Here is a 20,752-nt window from a genome sequence, read left to right as displayed (position 1 = left end):
TCAGATAGTAAGTGGCACTGAAATTCAGAATACACTGCATCTGTGGCCTTGGACTGAAAGGCGCATTTCGATACGACCACAAAACCACCGTTTATCAGCAGTTGAAAGCAAGAGGGCCCACCCTCTTAAATACGACACAGTTGGGTCTGTGGGCAAGTTCCTAAAGAGGGTTCAAACCGTGACACTGCATCAAAACATCCCGAAACACACCTGTCACACTCAGGTCTGTGCGTGGAAAAGGCAACTCGTCAAACCATGGCAAGCATCTCCACAATAGTTCTCTTCGGAGGAACGGAAAATTTTGGTCCATAAGCACTTCAAGGACCAGACGAGGCAGGGACTCCAAGCTGAAGGTGTGCACCTTGTTGTCAAACTCCTGTGCCTGAAAAGCCAGGGAGTGGCTGGTTGACGGTGTCACGCACCGTTGACCAGGTGAAAGCCATCTGGAATGCCACTTTGCAGCCACTTTGCGCTCACTAGCCCGGAGCAGAGAAGCCAAGGCACGAGTGTCTGAAAACAAGGTGCACAATGTCGACACTGAGTTGCTGCCTCGTCTGCTGCTTGAAGCATATACGGGCCAAAATTTGCCATTGTTCCTTCGAAGAGGACTATTCTGGAGCTGTTTGCCATACTTTGACGTCTTGCCTTCCTGTGCCTGGACCTGAGCGTGACAGGTGTGTTTCAGGGGGCGTTGGTTGGTGGGGTGTCGTGGTTTGAACCATGCCAGGAACTTGCCCGCAGGCTGAACTGTAACGGGTTTAAGACGGTGGGCCCTATCGCATTCAACTGCTGATAAAGAAGGTGGTTTTGTGGTCATGTCTAAAGGCGTCTTTCTGTCCAAGGCAACGGAGGCAGTTAATTCTGAGTTCAAGTGTCACACAACAGCTGATTTGTTAATAGCAATGTCCAGAGCCAAGAAACTATGTAATAATCTAAAGTTGAACCATCTGGCTAATGTATCAACTTCAGCAAGAAACTAGCAGAGGTGCCAATGAGAGGTCAAAAGACCACCGTTACGATGTGAACAAAGCTAGAAGGGGGAATCTGATGTTTCATTGTCGCGACTGCGATCGTTTGCCACATCCTTTATGCTGTGAGGCGTAATTTCTTGTGCTGCATTGTGCTAGACAGACACAGAAAAGTTTGTGCATGAGATGATCGAGGCCACTGAAATTGTAGAAAAAACGCAATCAATGTGTTAACACACCTTCTTTATCGCTCCCTAAGAAAGAGTTCATGCTCTTAAATGCTTCATATTCAACTTTCGTTTTGTTTTTGACAGATCCAAAGTGAATGTTACAAGGCGCCCTTTCTTCATTCTATTTTAGGCCACAGTGTATATATTTTGATGTGCTTTCCAATAAACCTTCTTGAAAGTCAGAACTCGCACCGTCGCATTCCTTCCTCATCTTTCTCTTCTTTGCGCTGTTTTGACACGATGAATTACAAACAAGACCATTCATCAGTCTTGCAAAAGTCAATACAGTCAGAGTAGCTGAGATAGTTGGGGCATCCTTCTGAATAATGCAGTCATAAAGACAAGGTTGGGACATAAAGACAAAGACTGTTATTGAATGGCTAATATTAATGTACTTTAGTAATGTGCTTGGTTTGGTTTATGGGGCTTTAACATCCCAAAGTGACTCAGGATGAGGGACGCCTTATGATTTTGCATATTGATATGCTGGGCTTCATAAGAGAAGAAGTACAATAGTTTTTTAAGGCCAGCTGTAGAACAGGAAGCAATCAATCTACACTAATATCAAAGAATGAAGGCTCATGCATGAGAGTGTAGCTAAAAGGTTATAATGACAAACATGAAAAGCTTTGGAGAAATTCAAGTCGGTGACACTTGCCTAAAATAAAGAATCTAAATTTGGGTGAAAATCTGTTGTGCATTCAAAAAGTTGGATTGCACATTAGTAAAGAGAATGGGAGCCGTGATGACTGGTATAGAAATATTAGTTTGAATTATGGTGGCAAGTAATATGCGGACTCATTTCGTGCTCTAACAGTTCATGCAAAATGCACATCAATAAAATAGGAGAACAGTTTGGGGATCAGAACGGTTTCCAGGCTTAATTATTGACAGGTCAGCTTCAGGTTGTCAGGGATAGAACCAAGAGGTTTGGATTGGCTAACAATTATTGGTAAAATCTGTCTTCAGATATCCTCAGTAGTTTAAAGTATGTCAGAAGGCTTCTCACACAGCCCTCAGATACTCGAAAGCTTGTGCTTATCAATGACTTTCGAGACATGATGAGAAGCAATGGTTAATGCAGTGAAATGGGTAACAAATAACTGATTTTTCTCAAGAAAGTGCCCATGGAATATGCTGTCAAACAAATTCCCAAGGATCCTTCAATTAAGCCCAAAATGACAGTTTATGGGTAGCCACTTTGTTATAACCATCACATACAAAAAAAGAGACACCAGAAGCCCTCCTTATTCACTGAAAATAAGGGAGAATTATGAGACATCATTCCGGCACACAAAATCACACGGATGAAGAGAGTAGACTCCGTGGACACCATATTTCAACTGAGGTTTATTCCACAACACAGGCTTTTTATGTGCAAAGGGGTACTAGTGATCCCTGGGGCTGAAAAGTATTTCCGCCACCAGATAACAATTATTCAGGACGGCAAAAACCAAAAGACAAAAAAAACATAGGGGTAAAGGTATCTTGCCACTCACATTCAACACATCGGCACGCCTATGCATCACCTACCTGGCTGACCCAACAAACATATTTGCCTCCAGATAATCTATTTCTTTTTCTGGAGCGCTGCAGAAGGGCTGCTGACGTAATTCTCTTTTTCAGCAGAGATACAAAAGGCTTAAAAAATTTCCCAGCCCTTTCAAGTGCTAAACTTGCACAAGGCATGTGTTTCTTTCAAAAACGCCTTGCATGCTCGCTTGTGCGAGCAAAGGCGAATGTGCTCAGCTAAATGACCTCTGCCACTTAATGAATCAGCTGTCCTGCAATGTTCAAGCAAGCGTTCATTGATGCAAGGCTCGTCTGTCTAATGTAATGTTTGCCACAGGCAAGGAGGATGCTGTACACCATGTCAACCTCATGTTTAACGAGGGGTTTGGTGTGCTTAGTTTTGTAGGCAGGCTTTTTCGTAACGTCATTTATCAGGTGGCACATGCATCCCAGCTTTCCCAAGCTGAAAATACGACATGTACATCGTTTTTGTCACTGGCCTTCTTGAGGCGGTGTGACACCTGATGGCAATAGGGCACAATGACAGGTCACTGTTGCGAATGTGCGTTGTCTTCCGGCTTGCGCTGCCCAGCACACTTCATCTCCCGAACCTGGCTTTCTACCACTAAGGCTACAATTTCTCCTGTGAAAACTGCCTGCTCCAGTCTCCTTACTTGTGCATTGATGCTGTCACAGAGTCGTGACAGCGTCAATGCCGAAGTAAGGCGACTGGAGCAGGCAGGCAGAAAAAGAAATAGATTATCTCAACGCAAATGTGTGTTGGGTCAGCCAGGTAGGCAATGTTTAGTCACGCCAATGCATTCAACTTGAGTGACAACCTAACCTTACGCCTATGCTTTTGTTTTTGCAACCTTGAATAATTGTTATCTGGTCGAGGAAACACTTTTCAGCCACAGGGGTCACTAGTACCACTTTGCATGTAAAAAGCTCATGTTGTGGAATCAACCTCAGTTGAAGTATGGGGTCTATGGAGTCTACTGTCTTCGTTCATGTGTTTTTGTACACTGGAATGATGTCTCATAATTCTACCCAGAACCAATTAGCTCAGCTCTCCATGCTTAGCAAAAACAAGGCAGCAGTAATGAAACCAGTTCTCATGTGTGCACTTTTTCTTTTACATCTGTGACCTGCGATGAGTGGGATAAAAACACATATTTAAGTTAACACACATGCATCATAATGTTAATATTCGTAGTCAAATAGTATCACATAATGCAGCCAAAAACATGCAGACATTTCGCACTTCATGCATAGAATGCAACGGTTAAAAGACGAGCAATATTGAATGTAAAACTTCAAATGGCCTGCAACCGGCCCATTCTGACAGCCAACTAATATTACTCATATAAACATGTAAACATATCAGGCCAGAGCTATCCAAACTGCTCCAAGCAGTAGCATTAAGGAAAAGAGCAATGAAAGTAAGAGAATATTTCATGGCAACCACAAGAACAAAGCACAATGCAGTAACAACTTACAACACAGCTTTTGACTTCATCTGGTGGCCACAAAATCCATGCCATTGACTCGTACTGGAAGACAGATGTGCCACCTGCGGATACCAATTTCCCATTATCACTATGACAGGAGTACAAAAACAAGCATGCGAACTCGGTCCAACAGTGAATATCACATTAATTTGTAAAAAGATCAGGAAAAATATACTTGCCCATGTATACGCCTCAATACAAAGGAAAACTACCCTGTTTAAAATGCATCAGTTCCCCTAGCACTAGTAAAGGAATCTTGCTATGAGCAAAAGAAATCTGCGTTCGAAAGCGTAGATAAACATCGTAATAACTGAGACAATTATTGCGTCACTTGTTTTCCTCAGAAACCAATTTTCAAACAGCAGAGTGATCGAAATGCAAGATCCTATACTCTGGGTAGCCAGAAACGCTATCGGTATCATAAAAAAAAAATCTTCACATACTCATTTAAAAATTAGATCCTGACGGCCGGAAATTAACTTTCGTTGGTAACTGCAACCTGAGACAGTGCTTTCTTTATAGTGGGGTTTGAATTCAGATGCGGAAAATGGGCACTGATCGTATTGGAGGGTTCCGGATTAATTTAGACCACCTAGAATTTCTTAACGTTAGCTGACATCGCACAGCACAGGGGCATTCTTTTTTTCATTTCACCTAAATCGAAATGCGGCTACTGCCATCAGGATCGACCCCACGACCTAAGGTTCAACAGTCTAGGGCCAAGCAAAAAGCGCGGCGAATAAAAAGTGTTTCAATCCCCCTCAAAGTGCTAACGCTATCTTGAAAGACAATCATACATTTTACGCACAGCCAAAGTGCCGGTCCTTGAAACGTGCGCGGTGGTGTGAACAAGCATGGGCAGAAACGCGTAGAACGAGGCATATACGAGGACAAATCTGTGCTCAACAAGAAACAAAACGCGCAAACATGCGCATACCAAAATCATGCAAAGCTAGCGCACGCACGGTCGCATCCCCTTTGCCAAAACAAGTACCGACAGCGACAATTCTTGGCAGAGCAACTCACCGCGGCGACAACAAAAGCGCCTTAAACGCTTTTTATAGCATTGAACACGAATACTGCAGCTGTACGACAGGTCACCGTTCCAGCATTATATGCTTCGGATAATGCACGAGTACTGCTTACCTTTTCAAATGATTGCGTAGTCGTGCAGAACGCTGTTTGCCTTCGTGTCACGGGAACTACACCAACCAGTGAGAGTTCAGCACGAGTGCTACGTAGCCGGCACTCTCTACCACGTAGTCACACAGAAGAAAATATTCCGGGCCTTATTTGGAACATTTCCACCGCGACACTGCCCGCGCGTCTTTGTGCCTGGACACCCATCCTGGACTACACAAAGAAGCGCACAGACTGAAAAGTTAGAGAGACCAGAAAAATGACACTTTGCCTCGAATAGGCTACGTCGACAGCACTGCGCGATTGTGCACCCTTGAGCAAGAAGAAACACACGCAAACCACAACACAGTTCACGACGGCTCACAATCCAAGTAGCGAATTGTAGCAAGCGCCGAAGCGCGATGCACGCGACGCAGCACCCGAACCGCCATGAGGGTTATACAGAAAAACAGCTACCGGCAGCCACCTAGCGGTGACAGCCAGTTTTTGTTTCGGTTTCGTTGTGAAAAAGCTTGTATCCTACTTTTTATTTTATTTTTGGTATTTTTATTGGGTATTCAGCCGTATCGGCATCCACAGAAATTGCAGCGATTGCGAGCAATTACCACTGGAAGAAACGCGCGAATGAACGACCTGTCGCTTGCGCTGCGGTTGAAAAATGCCTGAGTTCTCACGGCAGTGTGGCTTGCTGCTTTGCTCATTCACGAAATTATATGCCGATTTCTGTTTGTATGGGGAAGTTTTTTTTATATTGATGGGAGATCAGCAAGGCTAACAAAATACCCAACGTAGCAGTCGTAGAGAGTAGGTTGTCGTAAAAACATGGTGACGCTGTTTGATCGGCAGCACAACGTGAGAGGCGGCAGCGTTGAAACGCGCGTCGAGAGAACAACCTCCATGGTATATGCTTTCTTGAGACTACAGTGAAGGTGTGCATTTTTTATAGTGGAGTTCTCTCATCCAACGTGAAAACCAAATCAATTCTTAGTATGAAATATGCTGTGTAATTTATATCCTCATATTGTGTTTATAATGTCACGACCAGAGGAGCCGCGAAGGTAGGCGTCGGCACGAACCCAAGACTGGGAGCGGGAGCCTTCTTTTAATTATAGAGCCAGCTTCCACGACACCAAACAGAACAAGCGCGCCGCGAGAGTCACCGCCGCTTCGTCGTCGTCTTCGATTCAGCGCGGAGGCCGCGCGGCGCGTTAGGCGCGTGGCATTATTCCCCCCCCCCCCCCGCGAAAGGAAACATCGTCTCGATGTGGAATGGGGTATGTACAGTGAGAGGAGGAGGAGCAATAACAAGAAGAATAGGTTTGGTTTGGTTTATGGGGTTTAACGTCCCAAAGCGACTAAGGCTATGAGAGACGCCGAAGTGAAGGCCTCCGGAAATTTCGACCACCTGGGGTTCTTTAACGTCCACTGACATCGCACAGTACACGGGCCTCTGGAATTTCTCCTCCAAAGAAATTCAACCGCCGCGGCCGGGATCGAACCCGCGTCTTTCGGGTCAGCAGCCGAGCACCATAACCACTAAGCCACCGCGGCGGCAAGAAGAATAGGGGTGAGGTGAACTATACAACTTGCGCTAAATGAAATGCGGCGAGAGTCAAGGTCACACGTGGGGTAAGGGGAAAAAGGTAAGAAACACAGCGTGAACGCAGCGCTCAGTCACGCGAAAAGTACGGCTTTAAGCGCACTACATGCACAATTTCAGGCCGTTGACGCTGAGGGCCGACGATCACAGTTCCATGCGGTACAACTTCGTAGTTGACGCTGTTCAAACGGCGCAGGACTCTGTACAGGCCAAAGTACCTATTTATAAACTTTTCGCACAATCCCTTGCGGCGCACGGGTTTCCACACACACACGTGGTCGCCGGGCTCGTAGTGCACGTCCCTGTGCCGAAGGTTATAGTGTCGGGCATCGGCGGATTGCTGGTCCTTGATGTGCAAGCGGGCCAGCTGACGGGCCTGCTCTGCTTGCTTCACGAAGTGGCCAGCTTCAGGGGGAAGCTCTGTGTCGCCGTACGGCAGCATGGCGTCTAGCATCATGCGGACCTCTCTGCCATACACGAGACGAAACGGGGTGAACTGGGTGGTTTCCTGCGTCGCGGTATTATATGCGAAGGTGACGTACGGCAAGACCTCATCCCAGGTTTTGTGTTCAACGTCGACGTACATCGAGATCATGTCCGCCAATGTTTTGTTGAGCCGTTCCGTTAGACCATTGGTTTGGGGATGATACGCTGTTGTTGGTCGATGAGCAGTATGGCTAAGCGCTAAGATGTCACGTAGTAGTCGGGCTGTAAACGCCTTGCCTCGGTCAGTAATGATGGCCGATGGGGCGCCGTGTCTAAGCACGATGTCGTGCATAAAGAAGTGGGCAACTTCGGCGGCAGTACCTCGCGCAAGGGCCTTCGTTTCAGCGTAGCGGGTTAAGTAGTCTGTGGCGACTACGATCCACTTGTGGCCGGTAGACGAGTGAGGAAATGGCCCCAGAAGGTGCATGCCGACTTTGTCGAATGGTATTTGTGGCGGCTCGATGCACTGAAGCAGTCCAGGAGGCTTGAGCGCGGGTTTTTTTCGCCGCTGGCATTGCCGGCATGTCCGGACATAATGCTTGACATTTGAAGTTAGGTTGGGCCAGTAATAGTTCTGCCGGATTCGGGATAAGGTGCGGGTAACTCCAAGGTGGCCGGAAGTCGGTTCATCATGGCAGGCAAGGAGGACTTCATCCCGCAGATCAGACGGTATGACGAGCAGGTAAGTTGTCGGACTTGAAGTAGAGTTCTTTTTATAAAGCACCCCTCTCCGCAGGCAAAACGACGATAGTCCACGAGCTAGGTATCGTGGTATTTCAGGGCAACCACCTTCGAGATGTTCGATGAGCACACGGAGCTCAGTGTCGGCACGCTGTCTGGAAACGAGCTCAGATGTGCTGACCGCTCCAAGGAAGCTATCATCGTCGGTGGTGTCTTGCGGAGGAGGTTCGACGGGAGCGCGTGACAAGGTATCAGCGTCGGTGTGTTTCCGGCCTGACTTGTAGGTGACGGTGAAATCGAATTCCTGCAGGCGTAATGCCCAACGTGCTAGGCGGCCGCAAGGGTCCTTTAAATTTTTCAGCCAGCACAGCGAGTGGTGGTCGGTGACGATACAAAACGGTCTGCCATAGAGGTATGGGCGGAACTTGGCGGCGGCCCAGACTACCGCTAAACATTCTTTTTCCGTGGTAGAGTAGTTCAACTCAGCACGCGACAGTGCGCGGCTGGCGTAGGCAATTACTTTGTCGACACCGTTTTGCCGCTGAACTAGAACGGCGCCAAGACCGACGTTGCTCGCATCCGTGTGCACCTCCGTGTTGGCATCTTCGTCGAAATGTGCCAGGATGGGCGGTGATTGGAGTAGGCGTCGTAACTCGTCGAAGGCAGTCTGTTGTTCGTTGCCCCAGGAAAATGATGTGTCATCACGGGTTAGGAGCGTCAGAGGGCTGGCGAGCTGGGCGAAGTTTCTAATGAAGCGGCGATAATAGGAGCACAGGCCCAGAAAACGTCGGACTGCTTTTTTGTGGCAGGGGACCGGAAAGGCAGCAACGGCAGCAAGCTTCTCTGGGTCAGCGCGGATTCCGTCAGCACTAATGACGTGCCCGAGGAACTTCAATTCGGTGAACCCAAAGTGGCATTTTTCTGGTTTGAGGGAGAGGTTGGCGGATCGAACGGCTTTGAGGACAGTCCTGAGGCGGTGCAGATGTTCCGTGAACGTTGCGGAAAAAATGATGACATCGTCAAGATAAACAAGACAGGTCTGCCACTTCAAACCGGTGAGAACGGTGTCCATCATTCTTTGGAACGTGGCAGGAGCACAGCAGAGCCAGAAAGGGAGGACGCGAAATTCATACAGCCCGTCCGGTGTAATGAAGGCGGTTTTCTCACGGTCCCTCTCATCAACTTCTATCTGCCAATAACCACTTCTGAGGTCGACCGAAGAGAAGTACTTGGCTTGACGAAGTCGGTCGAGGGAGTCGTCGATACGCGGGAGCGGGTACACGTCTTGCTTGGTCACACTGTTCAGCTTCCTGTAGTCGACGCAGAACCGTAGTGTCCCGTCTTTCTTTTTCACGAGGACGACAGGAGACGACCACGGACTGCTTGACGGTTGGATGACGTCGTCTGTGAGCATCTCTTCGACCTGTGTTTGAATAGCATCTCGCTCACGGGGGTTCACACGATAGGGCTGCTGATGGATGGGGCGGGCTCCTTCATGCGTGATAATGCGGTGTTTAACTATCGACGTTTGGCGCACTTTAGACGACGACGTGAAACACGCACCAGACTCCCGCAAGAGGTCCTGGAGTTGCCTCTTTTATGTGGGTGGAAGGCCAGGATTTATGTCTACGCTGGTGACCGCTTCGGCGTCAGCTCCAGGTGTGTCCTCCGCACAAGCAAAGCATTCGGCCACTTCCTGAACATGGTCGACGTAAGCGATGGCTGTGCCACGGAACAGATGTCGATGCTCATTGCAGAAGTTGGTGACAAGGACCTCTGTACAACCGTCATGAAGGGATCCAAGGCCCCGTGCCACCGCAACCCCCTTAGTGAGCACGAAGGAGACATTAGGCTCGACAACCCGGAGTCCCCTATGTGGCTCGTCGCAGGTAACTCTGGCGAGAATGCTGGCACGTGGTGGCACCGTAACGTTATCGTCGGCGACTCGCAGGGCGGACCGAGAACCCTGGTGCGCAGGTTCTTCTGTGGCCATTGCGGTAGAAAACGTCACCAAGCGGTTCGGCAGGTCTATGATAGCACCGTGCTCGCGAAGAAAGTCGATGCCAAGGATGACATCGCGAGAACATTCGCGGAGAACGAGAAAAGTGGCAACGAATGTGCAGCCTCGAACCGTAACCCGGGCCGCACACATGCCGAGTGGTGCGACAAGATGTCCGCCTGCCGTGCGTATGTCGGGGCCGTCCCAGGGTGTCGTCACTTTTTTCAGGGCCGTCGCAAGCCGTCCGCTAAGGATAGAGTAATCTGCGCCCGTATCGACCAACGCACTGACCTCCTTTGTGTCGACGAGAACAGGGATATCCAAGGAGACCCTGCCTTCAGCACGGCCCGTCGATGGCTGTTGTGGAGGACTCAGTCGGTGCGGCGGCGGAAGCGGGTCGGCGATCGGGGTTGCGGCATCGCGGCGATACGAAAGGCGCGTCGGGGAAAACTGTGCAGCGATGCGGCGTGCGACGTCGGGGCGATTCAGTTGCTGCGGCGGTGGAAGCTTTGCGTCGGAACGGCGTTCGGCGGCCTCGCCTCCAAAGTCCGCCGGAGCTGGTTTTCCCGACGAGGGCTCGAGGAACCACGTTGTCCTGGGGCGAAACGGGACCCAGAGGGCGAAGACCGGCGTGGAGAGGGCGATCGCGACTCGCGGCGCGGAGGAGACGGTGAACTACGCTGGCGGGTGACATACTCAGCGATGTCTTGAGGGCGCTCGCCAGGGCGTGGACGGGGGCTGTCGATGGAAAAACCGCGTAGTCCCATTTCGCGATAGGGGCACCGCCGGTAGAGATGGCCGGCCTCACCACAGTGGTAGCAGAGCGGGCGTTGATCCGGAGTCCGCCAGAGGTCAGTCTTCCGCGGTGCCTGGCGCCGATCCGCCCAGTAAGGAGTCGGCTGGGCAGAGTGCACCGCGACCAATGGTGCGGTGTAAGGCGAAGGCCCAGGAGGTGGGGCCGCGCGGCGCAAGACGTCCGCGTACGTGACTGGCTGGACAGGAGTCGGGTACGGCGCGGGATCGTATGGGGTCGGTTGCGGCGCCGGCACAGCTGCAGCGTCTTGTGCCCTGAGTGCCTGCCGGACTTCCTCGCGGATGACGCTGGTGACGGAATCGACGCGAGGGGCAAAGGTGGCTTGAAGGTGCTGCAGCTCCTCGCGGACCACGGAACGGATTAGTTCGCGAAGGGAGTCCGGATTCGGCCTGGGTTCATGGTCGAACCGGTCCAACGTTGATAGAGTCGAAGTTTGACGCAGTTTCCGGTCGTACTGATGGGATCTCTGCTGCAGCAATTTCGCCATGTGCACGGCGTCGGCCAGAAACTCCGCGACGGTGTTGGGCGGGTTCCGCACAAGGCCGGAAAAGAGCTGGTCTTTTACGCCGCGCATCAGGTGCCGCAGCTTTTTTTCTTCAGGCATGGCCGGATCGGCGCGATGGCAAAGACGCGTCACATCCTCGACGTACATAGCAACACCCTCATTGGGAAGCTGAATTCGAGAGGACAGTGTACGCTCTGCGCTCTCCCGGCGGTCGCTGTTGGCGTACGTACTCACGAGCTGACGTCGAAAGTCCGGCCACGTACAGAAAGTAGTCTCATGGTTTTCGAACCACGTTCGTGCGGAGTCTTCAAGGTACACGTTACGCAGCTTTGTAGCGTCGTCCCAGCAGTTAAACGTCGCGACCCGTTCGTACTGAGCCAACCAGCCTTCGGCATCTTCAAACAGGTCACCGTGAAAGGGCTTAGGCGTGCGTGGAGTCTGAAGGGTGAGATAGGTGGGGCTGGCTGCAGGGACGGTTGTAGGCAGGGCGGGCAGTGGCGTCGCCATGAGTGGAATGGTAGTTGAAGGCGCGCTGACAACAGGGAGGGCCTCGGGGGACAGGCCTCGGATCCTCCGGCTGGCACGATGGACGGGGGTGGTCACAAGAGGCGGGCGCGTCGAGTCGTCCTCAGGAGTAGGGAGCATCGGTCGCACCTCCACCAGTGTCACGACCAGAGGAGCCGCGAAGGTAGGCGTCGGCACGAACCCAAGACTGGGAGCGGGAGCCTTCTTTTAATTATAGAGCCAGCTTCCACGACACCAAACAGAACAAGCGCGCCGCGAGAGTCACCGCCGCTTCGTCGTCGTCTTCGATTCAGCGCGGAGGCCGCGCCGCGCGTTAGGCGCGTGGCAATATATATCTGCATTTCTATTTTGGAAAACAGTGTTGTACTGGTAATTGTGTACCAAGGTGCATGTATAAGAGTGCAGCCTTGTCGAAATATTCTGTGTATATATTTGTATTCGTAACCCTTCTACAAAGAAGCTGTGTGGCCAGCTATGTGGTTAACTATTTGTTAATTGAATTAGTATGTCTTGAAATGCACGCTCAATAAAATTTTCTGAATGAAATTGAGTGTTCGGATTCAGGCATGCAGGGCTCTGCAAACCTGCAATTTATTATTTTGTGAACAATGAAGTTAAACTTTTTCTCAAATATTTTGCTAATGATAATCTAAGCCCAAGTATATAAGTCGTTACTTTTAAAAAAAATTTTCTGAAACTGTCAAGTCAACAAATGCACGTGTAAAAAAGAGAAATTTGTCTTGCAGTTTTTATTCTAACAGCATAAAGTGCCAAGTGTACAGTCTTTGTCAAAAGTAACCAGGCTGCATGGTTTGCTTCTAGCTTGTATAGTGGAGCCCTTGTGTTATTCCTAAGGATCAAAACGTGTTGGAAGGTAATAAGACCCTCAGTCCTTACCTTTAGCTACCATTCCAGCTTTAGGGAAGCTGTGAGGGATCCACTGTACGAGCTAGAAGCAAACCATGCAGCCTGGTTACTTTTGACAAAGACTGCACGTTTGATGGATTTGACCCACTGAGATTGTTAGTGCATTGATGAGTTTCATTTTGTCAACCATATAGGCACATGCATGCAGTATCTGCTGCCCAGCATCGGCCATTCAAATACAGCCATGGTTTGTGCCATGCCAAACAAGTAGGTACAGTCGTGGGTAAAAAAGATTAGCACACATGACGGAACACCAGAGCGCCGGAATGACAACGCCTGGCACTGCGGGTGGCGGAGAGGCTGATAACGGGAGTGCCGGGCCGTTCCCATTCTACAGTATTAAGGGGGTCTGCCACGGACAGTAAAATTACCGCGGACTGCCACGGACAGCAAATTAGCGGACTGCCACGGACAGCAAAACTGCTGACTAAAAGCAGCGCTATCATCTATTGTTCCCGCGAGTTCCTTTTGACAAACCATCGCGGACATAAAAAAACAGTAATAAAAAGAAGCCATCTGTGCTCATGATAACCGAGCCAAAATAAATTCCGCAAGCACAGTCACGTAGGGTCGGCACTTCAACGCTCGGGCGGTGCACGCTTGATAAAGCTTACTTCCTGCCGTCCCCCCTAGGCAGTTCTGCCTACCGCAGCGCCGCGTGGAGAGATATACGAATTCTGATCGCCAGTGATCTGTGCTAATATTTTTTGCTCGCGACTGTACACATCCATAGGCTCCCACCGTGGTTTCCACATAGTCCAGTGTTGCCTGCCAGGCCCACCGAGATAATCACGATGGATACCACCAAGCCCATCCCGTCCCATCGTGTTCACTGAAGTGTCCAGCGTGGTTTCCATTCAGCCCAATATTGTTTACTGAAAGTGCCAGTGCAGCCACCACAATTTCCACTCAATCCAGGGTGGCCCAAAGTCGCCATTAGTGCATCCAGCATCTCTCCCATTCGCTCCACCAGCACCCAGCGTGGAAACCAACACTTCCAATCAGCCCACCGTTTTCTCCAACATGGAAACCAACACTTCCATTCGGCCCACCGTTTTCTCCATCGTGACTTTTGCTGGAATTTTCAACAGGGTACGTACCTTTCCCTACATCCACAATTGGTCGCACCGGTTAAATAGGCAGTCGAGTTGGCGTCGAAATTGTTTTTCTAACCTTATGAAGTTTCAGTACCTGTAGTCAACCGAGATTATCCATCAGAGTCTCTTCGTGCACTGCACAGAAGACATAGTGTGTTCGAACGCCTTGAAATGCGGCTATGTTTACATTGGGAAAACAGGCAAGTGTGTCACTGAGAGGTTTAAAAGACCACCACGACGATGTGAACAAAGCTTGCGGGAGAACTTTGATGATTCACTGTCGCAATTGCAATTGTTTACCAGATCCTAAACGCTGTGAACCGGAATTCATGTTCTGCATTTTGCCTGACAGACACAGAAAAGTGTGTGCGTGAGATAATCGAGGCCACTGAAATTTAAAAAAAACCCGCAATCACTGTGTTAGCACACCTTCTTTATCGCATCCTAAGGAAGAGTTCATGCTCTTAAATGCTTCTTTGACAGTTTTTGTTTTGTTTTACACTCATGCAATGTGGTTGACACAAGGTGCCCTTTGTTCGTTGTTTTTTTAGGCCACAGTGTATATATTTTGACGTGGTTTCCAATACACATTGGCGATAGTCAGCACTCATGCCATCATATTTATTCCTTCGTTGTCGTTGTCTTGTCTGCATTGTTTTGTCACAACGTATTGACCTCCTTTCCCACCTCTAGGGTTAATGGTATGGAGAAACCTTAACCAGATGCAGCACCACATACTTGGAGCATGTCACGATACATGCTGCTGGCACCACAAGGGCACTCGGGTTTATCAGGAGATGTCATGATCTGTGTGCTCTTGCCATGCTGCGCAGTTTATGCATAAAAATTTTATTGATTCCAAACTGAAGTATTCCCTAGCTCTTTCAATTTTGCACCAAACTGTTTGATGCTACGCCACCAACTCCCTTTAATCCAACAGCGACACTTGGTACAGCATATGTGTAATCAGTCATCTCATTTGACCACCAGACATCACTGCATAAAAGGGGAAATCGCTCGTTTAGGTGTGCTCCATATACTCTACAATACTTTTCCACAACTTAATGTTAAATGTTGCTGCCCCGCTTCAGACCAGGATGCCATCACAACTAAATCAAGAAATGTTTCCTGTTCCCATTCAAGAATAAATCAAATCAAAGTTTATTTCCCATCTAGCACTACAGATGGAGGAATCGTAGAAAAAAGCTGCCCTTGGGCAGCTTGACGAGTCTACAATCCTAATTATTGACAGGGAGGCAACACAAGAGTTTATACAATTTTAAAAAACAAGCACATCAAGGAAGCACCGGAGAATACACGAAACAGCAATATGTATACAAAATGAAACTTAAACAATGTTATGCAAAAACAAATTATGTAGTTCATGACGTGAAAAAGAAAACAATTCGAGGTTAATGTGGATATACCTATTTAGAAGAGATGGAAGTGTGTACTGAAGGCATTCCCTAGCAAGATTTAGTCGAGGTGTTGGCACTGTCCAGTCTTCGCCACGTCTTGTTGGATAGAGTGATTCTTTTTTCCTTAGTTCTGCAAAATTTTTAAGATTTGTTACATTCTTCTTGATTTCTGTTTTAAAAGTAACACTGAGGCAATATTTATAAAGATTATGTGCTTTAATAACCCTGGAATGACAAAAGAAAGCTCCACTGGGATGTCGGAACGGTAAATTATATGCATTTCGGAGATATCTTTTTTGCATTAAATGAATACGTTCAAGGTTAGTGAATGTTGTAGTGCCCCACACCAACTGGCAATAGTTTAAATGCGAGTTGAATACTGAATTGTATACCAGCATCTTAGTTTTTGTGGGAAGTATGTATTTTAGACGGCCTATAACACCAGTCATTTGAGCTATTTTTTGAAGATATAATTGACATGATAATCCCATGACATACTGGCAGAAAATATGACCCCAAGGCATTTAAACTGCTCAGCAATTTCTACAGCCCGCGAGAGTAATATAATATTATCGTGCAGTGGAATAACTTTATTTTTCGGCCTAAATATGACAGCTTTGGTCTTACTCTCATTTATTTGCATCAGGTTAACTGCAGACCAGACCTCAAGAGCTTTCATTGTGGCATTACATTGTTTGATAAGTTCATGAACATTTTCACCCGAAAAATATACGCTCGTATCGTCTGCATAGATGAAAAACTTTGTATTATCGCTAATGTTGACAATATCGTTTAGGTAAATATTGAAGAGTAGAGGCCCTAGCGTACTGCCTTGGGGGACACCGTAGAAGAGCGGCTTTTACCATTTATGTACCATTTATGTACACCACTTGCTGTCTAAACGACAAATAAGAACTTAACAATGAGAGCGCTTTTCCTCGGATACCATAGTAGTGTAATTTATTTAGTAAGATTTTATGATTTACCAGGTCAAAAGCCTTTGAGAAGTCCACAAATACACCAATGACAATAGATTTGTTTTCAAGTTGCTTTATTATATATTCCTTTTGTTGGAGTAATGCAAGTTCAGTGGATTTGCTTTTGCAGAAGCCAAACTGAAATGGTGTTAGCAAGTTAAATTTATGCATGAAATTTGACATTCTTAGATGCAGCATTTTCTCAAATGCTTTCGAAAACACTGGCAAAATAGAGATTGGTCTGTAGTTGGCGAGGGCGTTGCGATCTCCTTTTTTGTAAAGAACAACAACTTTTGCTAATTGCATTTTTTCCGTAAAAACTGCAGTTTCTAAACAGATGTTAAAGATGTGAGCAAGTATGGGAGCAATTATGTCAACTACATGCTTGACTGGCCGTATTTGGATATCATCAATGTCACAGCTACTGCTATTGTTAAGATTTGTTATCACCGACACTACTTCGTCTACCGTGACTGGGTGCAGAAAAATTGTTTCATCATTCTGAATTCGAACATATTTGCAAGAGTCAGATCCGGCAGCACGTGTTATAGCACGGGTAGCGAAGCTCGTTAAAAAAGTATTGAATACATTAGCCAGTTCGACGCCAGAAACTTCCTTTCCATCAATATTTAATTTTGTTAATGCAGTGCGTGAACTGTCCCGCTGCAGAAGTGTATTTAATCTCGACCATAGTACACCATTTCGAGCATTCTTAACATCTAGAAGTGACACGTGATAGGCTGTTCGTGCAGACCGCAGTTTTTTAGCCAATTTGTTCCTATATTTCTTAAATACCGCAAGGTCCTCAACCTTCCGGCTGCTCAAAAATTTTCTGTACAGCTTGTCTTTCATTTGTATTTCTCCGCGAAGCTCTGGCGTTACCCATGGCTTGCGGATTCTGCACTTTTCACACGTGTTACAAGAGGAAAGCAGTCGTGATATATCTGTTTAAAGCAATCGACAAACGTTTATAGGCAACATTTGCATCATGAAGTTCAGCTATCTTACTCCAATATACTTTCATGAGCGCATCCCTAAAGGATTTCAATGATGATTCTGTAATAGCTTGGTATGTGGTTGATGTGGACTTACTTCCTATTGTACTAGCGTTCTCAATGCAAGCAAACACAGGAACATGGTCAGTAACACAACAAGATAAAACACCAGAAAAAGCATTCAGCTGCATAGAGTTAGTAATAATTAAATCGAGAACAGAATGGCCTTCGCTTGTGACTCTACCTCACCACATTTTCATTGCATGTGGTCCCTCAAAATTCTGGAAATAAGTGATATCGCTTGGAGCATTGACACTGGTTTGTTTTACCTTTTCTTTGCTGCTGTTTTTATTTTTTGCAACTGATGTATCAATGGATTGTATGCCTCTTTTCGTAGTGTATCGTCTGCGACATCTCAGCTGTGCTACTGCAGTCACCCTTCTGATGTTACCTTTATATTGTCCCTCTTATTAATACCCCACTAAAAGCCTTCAGAGGACAAAACAATTCAGGGGGCACTTTGACTGTCTAAAGTGCGTAGAGGCGAAAGCGTTTTCCGCACCTAATTCAGTGCTTCTGTGGCACTGGTGGCGTCACATGTAATTGAGTACTGATTACTAAGTGATGACAAATCACTAATTAATGGTTAATTACTGGTTAATGCCTGAATACTAATTAACTGCTAATTAAGCTTAAGCTTCGCCTTTAGGAGTGGAACGCGACAGCGTGTTGTAGCGCTGCCAGGGAGTCCACGGAACGCCACCACCCGTTCGGCGCGATGCCTTGCCGTTTCAGCGCAACGGTTTTTGAGGAAAGGAAATGGCGCAGTAAATCTCTGTCAACTCGGTGGACACCTGAACCGCACCGTAGAGGAACGGAGGAAGTGGGAGTGAAAGAAGAAAGACGAAGATGGCCCGTAATGAAGAAAATGAAAATTGTATTTGAGGAAAGAAAATTACGCAGTAACTGTCTCACATAGCTCGGTGGACACCCGTCAAAATTCAGGGGGGGGGGGGGGGGCACTTTTTTGACCTAAAGTGTGGTCACTGATGTGTGGTTAAGATGTTAAGCTTCGCCTCTAAGAGTGGAACGCGAGAGCGTCTTGCAACGCTGCCAGGGAGTCCATAGAACGCCATCGGCCATTCGGTTCTACGCCTCGCTCGTCGGTAAATTGGTTTTTGAGGAAAGGAAATGCATTTCTCTCTCATATCTCGGTGGACACCTAAACCTCGCCGGAAGGGAAGGGAGGAGTATGGCAGTGAGCGAAGACTCCGTATTCACTAGACGTGCCTTTGTTCATTCCAAACCATCGAGCAGGCATGGCGGAGTGGATAGCATGCTCGTCTCGCACTCCGAAGACCGGGGTTCGATTCTTGAGCTCGACCAATTTCTTTCTAGGTTTTATTTATTTATATGGCCTGACTAGAGAAGTTAATTAGGCTAATTGGGTAATTAAGCAATTAACTAAGCTCAGTCCCACTTACTAGAAGCATCACTATATGGTCCCTTCAATTGGTTGCATGGTTACTAGCCAAAGTACAATTGGCCCCGTTTGAAATTGGCGCACTGTGACGTCACGACCGTTTCGACCAACTGAAAAGCGTGACACTCTCTGTCGACAACTGCTGCTTACAACGATGAGACATTAAAGGCTTTCGCCTTAAAAACGATGGCTTTTTTATTTTTTAAGGCGAAAGCCTTTAATGCCTCATCGTTGTAAGCAGCAGTTGTCGACAGAAAATGTCACGCTTTTCAATTGGTCGAAAGGGCCGTGACGTCACAGTGCGCGAATTTCAAACGGACCAATAGTACTTTGCCTTGTAACAATGCTACCAATTGAAGGGATCGTGTAGTGATGCTCCAAGTGAGACTGAGCTTAGTTAATTGCTTAATTACCCAATAAGCCTAGTTAACTGTTCTAGTCAGGCCATATAAATAAATAAAAACGAGTAGGAAATATGTCGAGGTCGGGAATCGAACCCCGGTCTTTGGCGTGCGAGACGAGCATGCTATCCATTCCGCCATGCCAGCTCGATGGTTTGGAATGAACAAAGGCGCGTGTAGTGAATACAGTGTCTTGGCTCACTCTCATCCTCCTCCCTTCCCTTCCGGAGAGGTTTAGGTGTCCACCGAGGTATGAGAGACAGTACATTTCCTTTCCTCAAAAACCAATTTACCGATGAGCGAGGCATAGAAAAAACATCTTAACCACACATCTGTGACCACACTTTAGGTAAAAAAAAGTGCCCCCCCTCAATTTTGACGGGTGTTCACCGAGATATGTGAGACAGTTACTGCGTAATTTCCTTTCCTCAAATACAATTTTCATTTTCTTCATTACGGCTCCTCTTTATCTTCTTTCACTGCCTCCTCCCATCCTCTACGGTGCGGTTCAGGTGTCCACCCAGATGACAGAGAATTACTGCGCCATTTCCTTTCCTCAAAAAGCGTCGAGTTCAAAGGGCAAGGCATCGCGCCGAACGGTTGGTGGCGTTCCGTGGACTCCCTGGCAGCGCTACAACACGCTGTCGCGTTCCACGCCTAAAGGCGAAGCTTAAGCGTCATTAATTAGCAGTTAATTAGTATCCAGGCATTAATCAGTAATTAACCATTAATTAGTGATTTGTCGTCACTTAGTAATTAGTACTCAATTATCTGTGACGCCACCAGTGCCACAGAAGCAGCGAAAGTGGTTCGGAAAACGCTTTCGCCTCTACGCACTTTAGACAGTCAAAGTGCCCCTGAATTTTTTGCTCATTATGGCACACGTCAGGCTTATGGTTAGGGATATAGGAGAGGCCTTTTTCTTGCAGTGGTGCTAGTTATGCTGCTGATGATGGTACTTAATGACGAGCATATGATATATTGAATAAGAACCGCAAATTATTTTTCTTTTTCAGTGCGAATAGCTTCAGTGGTTCTTGATTTAGGCTCACTTTATTCCTGTGGCCACAATACGGAGTTTACTTTTTTAGCACTCTAATACTGCCAAGAATAAAAACTTATGGATCCTAATTCTTTCATTTCAATCTTTTCTGCAGAGTGCATCGCCCAGTTTTCCCAAGCCCTCATGCACCCGTGGTACATCAACAAGGCTGTTTCATGGGGCCCAGCTGCATTGACAAGTGGCTAAAGAAGAGCAAGAGGAGCATGAACGCAAAATAAAACTGGCTGTAGGAGCTTCATCTATTTTGAAATTTGCTGTCTCATTGCGACAGACATAACATTGCCCCATGGCCCCTGCCCCAACATCTCCCAGTCATTCCAACATGCCCAGTCATTCCAACATGCCCAGTCATTCCAACATGCCCACTCATTCCAACCTTCCCAGTCATTCCAACATGCCCAGTCATTCCAACGTGCCCAG

The 20,752-nt window shown here is 47.4% G+C and overlaps 1 long non-coding RNA gene across 1 annotated transcript in view; it reads left to right on the top strand.

Annotated features, from left to right (window-relative positions):
- LOC149356414 (uncharacterized) overlaps nt 1-20,529 on the top strand; it is a 33,775-nt gene extending 13,246 nt beyond the window's left edge. The window contains exon 3 of the long non-coding RNA XR_016289811.1: nt 20,427-20,529. This is a non-coding gene — a long non-coding RNA (uncharacterized LOC149356414). The remainder of the gene's footprint in view (nt 1-20,426) is intronic.
- Nucleotides 20,530-20,752: the final 223 nt, after the last annotated feature.

The sequence above is a fragment of the Amblyomma mixtum genome, chromosome 3 (assembly GCF_055824585.1).
Source record: "Amblyomma mixtum isolate Tamu chromosome 3, ASM5582458v1, whole genome shotgun sequence".
In the NCBI taxonomy this organism is placed as follows: domain Eukaryota; kingdom Metazoa; phylum Arthropoda; class Arachnida; order Ixodida; family Ixodidae; genus Amblyomma; species Amblyomma mixtum.
Note: the sequence above shows the minus strand (reverse complement) of the source record. Positions and strands in the feature narration are given on the sequence as shown.